The sequence below is a fragment of the Alligator sinensis genome, unplaced genomic scaffold (assembly GCF_000455745.1).
Source record: "Alligator sinensis unplaced genomic scaffold, ASM45574v1 scaffold941_1, whole genome shotgun sequence".
Lineage (NCBI taxonomy): Eukaryota > Metazoa > Chordata > Crocodylia > Alligatoridae > Alligator > Alligator sinensis.
This window is the reverse complement of record NW_005842163.1, coordinates 2100227-2105124: the sequence shown is the minus strand read 5'-3', so window position 1 is coordinate 2105124 and position 4898 is coordinate 2100227.

Here is a 4898-nt window from a genome sequence, read left to right as displayed (position 1 = left end):
AAATGAAAGAAAGTTTTGTTGTGGGGGTGGGGGGGGGGGGGGGGCTTAAAGTAATAATTGATTAATAATTCAGGGCTCTCTTCACCCAAAATTCCCAGCTCGGTGGCTGCTGGCCATGAAGAGTCAAAGTCTTCACACCCAAGGGGTCTACTTCTGATTCAGCTGGAGTCTGAGTTAAGCTCCATGACACTGAATCAATCTCAATTGGTCAAGCTAGGTACTAAGACTTTTAGTCTTCGATTGAGTAGAGAGCATCCTGTCATCTTCAGTAATCATCTTCAATAATATCTTTATTATTGAAGGAGCGAGGGATAAAACCTTGAAGGACAACAAACAAATGCAATCAATTTGTCTGTCTTTAGTTTCAAAGCCATCCAAGTATACTCAGGCTTTACAGCCAACTTGACCGTGTGTTGCTCAAGTGACCAAATAGCCTCTAAATTAGTAGCAATCAACATAAATTAGTGGATTGATGGGTGTCCCCCCCAGTAGCAACTTGTCCCCTGCAAAACTGGAATGACCTGTTTTAATTGTGTCTAGACTTGAAATTCCACCTATGTGACAGGAAGGAAGTCAAGGCCTGCTTAGCACTAAAGGGGGAGAAAAAAAGTGAGGATAAAAATTGCACACGCACATTCTTGAGGCCCATTCTGATACTTATGCAAGTCAGTGGAATATTCCCACTGACATCAAATAGGACCCTAAAAGAAAAGTTTTTTCAGTTAATGCCAATAAAGTTAACAAAGGAGAGCTCTTAACTGCTACACTGACCATATTCTTGACTCACAATCTGAATTTGGCGTTGCAATGTTAGCAGGAAACAAATCAGACTGAAAAAAGTGTCCTTTGACAAATTAAAGATGACAATGATTAATTAGAATAAATATAATTAGTACTATTAAGATTCAGGACTTGTCTACACAAGAAAACTGACCAGAACCGCTGTTTCACAATAGCCTCTCTGCATACAGATTGTTATGCCAGAATAAAAATGATTTTTTCTTCCAGATTAGCTTAATCCAAAATCCACTCTTATTCTGCAATCAGGCTCCACACACACATTTATTTTGGACTAGTGATAGGGCTTAATATTCACACCCCATTTTACTCCAGAATAACTTGCTCTATGCAGCCAAGCCCTTAAAGATTATAATTATATGTTGATACAACAAAAAATAAAAATGGCAAGATGCTAATAAGGAAAATTTAAGGTTTCCATTCATTAAACCAGACAAGTGAAAATGTAAAATATATTTTACAATATTTTTTATGGAAGATGCACTTCCTAAAATTCTGTATTTTGAGAAGATGAAAAGAGGTTAAAAATAAGTTAAATAGTAAGGGCATTATATGGACTGCCAGTGGATTTTGGAGACTTTCTCATTTATGTGCAATGACATACACTGATTAAAAACTATTTAAGGATTTGGGATTCTAGATGTGAGATACAAAGGCATTACGTTTCTCGGAACATAGGCATATCTTGACTACATAGTTAGAACTGAATTAACCATATCAGTAATTCAGCTAAAATTCCTTTATTGAATCCAAAAGTCCAAGAACTGTTATACAGTTATTTTGCAGTTTCTAAAATATGGTAACAAATACTAACTGTATTTTACATGGCATTTACAGCATTAATGACTGCAAGTAAAGGGACAAGCATTTAATCAGAATACTTACAACTGAGCTAGTGTAGAACATCCTAGTTGTCCCATTCAGATGATTAGGTTACATTAACAAGAAACCAAACCCTCTCTCTGGCTATGTATTATCCCCTTAGGTTACTCATTACATCTTCTTCTGAGTTCCAGAAACGAATTAGATCTAGACCCCAACATCCATACATGTGTTCCCAAAACACAAAACTTTCTTCTGTGGTCCTTGTTTTCCTTTAGTACCTTTTTAGGTATAGTGGAGCCAGGTGACTGTGACACACCAATCTTTTTTGCTATTGTCTATCATCTTTAGTAGCTTCTTCCTTTGTCTAAGGCAGTGGTTTTCAAACAGAGGTACATGTACCCACCATGGATACGTAGCCAAGGAGTACATGCCTCAATTTTAATAATGGTGGTGGAACTTCTGATTAGTCAAGACGTGGTAAGTAATGTGGTTGCTGCATGTTGACATTAATGTTGATATTTCTTAGGTTCTCAACATTTTTACACTCAAAGCAGCCGTTGACAAATGCCAGCATTTTGCTTTCATTCATTTCTTGATTACAGAAAACAAAAGAGAGAAAATGTTCTGTTGCAAGAATTCAGAAAGACCACAACAGATCAGAATGCCTTTGACACTGTGGAATCTTACTTAAAATCTCTGGGTTTAATCTTGTGAATTGCATTTAGATGTTTGCACATCCTAACAGGGCTACTATTGCACAGCAGCCCATGGCACCCATAAAAGGATCCCACAGAACCCCAGGGTGCCTGGGCAACTTGGTTGAGAATCGCTGTCCTAGTTTAACTTAAAATGGAAAGTCTCAAGCATTTTTTTCTCTTTTTTTTTTTTTTGCAAAAGGGATTAAAATAATTGTCATGATTTTTTGGCAGATAAAAATATAACGGTTGACAACATGGCTTTTGAGTGTGCTTTCCTTTAAACATACTGCATTGTGTAACATGTATATTGCATGTGTGTGTTGTTTGCTGAAATATACATTTATTTTCACATGCATAATAATGGTAAAAATGCTAACAGGTTATTTTAACCTTTTAAGTCATGCCAAGTAGCTCTCATTGTCAACTGCAGTAAATTTAATTTTTTGCAATTTGTAAAGAAAAAGTTGATAACCACTGAACTAGGACAAATACATCTTAACTGTAACAGAAAAGATGTTTCTTTTTCATAGCCAGGGCTAAGAACTGTTAAATTACACTTTGCTAGAATGCAACCTTGTTTCTGGACTCTGAAAAGCAAAGTGAGGCTTCAGGGTTAGCAAAAGGATGAAAATTATGGAAACAAAATTAAAACCACCACATCTGCCATGGTCAAAAGAAAACAGCTTATAAAACCCTGGTGTCTTGCTTTTTACATAAACTTATCTTACTGTTGCAAGAAGAGAAAAAGCAGTTAATGCATGCATCTCCAAAAATGTCACCAAAAATATACATAACTCAGAGTAATCATATCTTCATGTTTTACATCCACAGCTTTATTACCTCTATTAATTCGTTTGATTTCTGTAAGTTCAAGAAAAGCAATTCGCTTGATTTTTGTTTTTAGTCAATACACATTGACACATTTGTTTTTTGCCCTTTTGGTTCCCTGCACTTGCTTCCTGACTGTGTTTGTTCTAAAACACCTTTAGCTTTTACCTCTACCAATGTGCTAGGGAAAAACACTACTGCACTTTAAACATCATTTCACTCTCCCTTGCCATTTCTCATTTCTGTAAATTACAAAAGTTGCAACACAACTGCCTCAATTCAAAACTTGCCTTCTGTTACATTTAACCTTTTCCTTTAACTCACAGATCTGCTTACTGAAGGCAACTTTGCAATGCTTCACCTTACTCACTTCAGCCTTAACTTGAACTTCAGTTTCTTCTTTTCCCAGGCACTAATTTCTAATCCTACATGAGATGCAAGAAATGTCAACTCCGCTATCCTCTCATGGAGGGAGGTGTAACTTCAAGCTGATCTTTCCCTCATTAGCTTTACGTTATTTCTCATACTTCTTACAGTCATCTCTTGGGGTAGTAGTACACTCCACGCACCAAACGCAGGCCCTCCCTGAAGGATGGCTGCTTTTACTTCTGCCTTTTCCTACTTGGGGTTACTCAGAAAAGCAACTGTAAGTTTCCGCCAGTTTTGCATGGATTGTTCCCATTCAAATTTCTCAAGCATTACCCATCACATGCCAACATTTTCCCAGTAGCATCCAGTATTTCTTTGCTGTGCAGTACCACCCCTGTTGTCCTGTAAGTCGTTGTGTTTACTGGAGAGGAACTATTTGCTGCCTAAGAAAGACAGATGATGATCCTTCCATCTATAGGCTTTCAGGATTACTGACTGGTATCCTCCCGACTACACCAAACTGCTGGAATCTGATTGACCATGTCAGTAATTGAGCTAAAATCCCTTTATCAAACCCAAGCACAAGAACTGTTATACAGTTACTTTAGACAAACGTTCTACTAACTGTATATTAGATGGCAGTGTTGCAGCAGTTATTAATGACTTCACTCACACGGTAATTACAGCTACAAGCACTCGATCTGAATACAGGCAGTCCTCGACTTCCAACGTTTCGAGTTACAACATTTTGCATTTACAACGTTTATAAATTGACACCCTGTTTTGACTTTCTGACGTCAGTTTCGACTTTACAACGCTTGAACTGATGTGACGCAACGCCAGTGAACATGTTCGCTGCGTCGCTCATCTCCCTGGAGAACGCCTGTCCAAACTTCCTTGGACACTTTCTTTAAGAAAACAGACAAGACTCCAGAAAAACCTGCAGCCAGGACTGCTAAGAAGACTCCAGCCAAGAACCCTTCAAAAAGTCCAACCAAGAGCCCTTCAAAATGTCCAGCAAAGTCACCTCAAAGAAGTCCTTCCAAATCAATGATTGCTATTTACATTATAAATACATTAATGTAGCTATATTACTCATCTATAATTGATCAAGTATAAAATTCTGGGGTATTTTTGGTGAAAACTGTCACAACCCAAAGTTGTGGATTTTTTAATTGTGTGCGCTTCGGCACCGCTAAATTATGTTCCCGCCGAATTGCAGCTCTTTTGCACGACGGAGTGTTCTGTTGTTATGGAGAACCCGCGTGCAGAAAAGTGTTTCCCCCGTTCTGTAGCCTTCTTTGCATTGTGCATGACTTTTGCATTTAGTGATGCACGCTGCAAAGGAGTTTTCCCGCCATTTGTATTAAGATTTGAGCC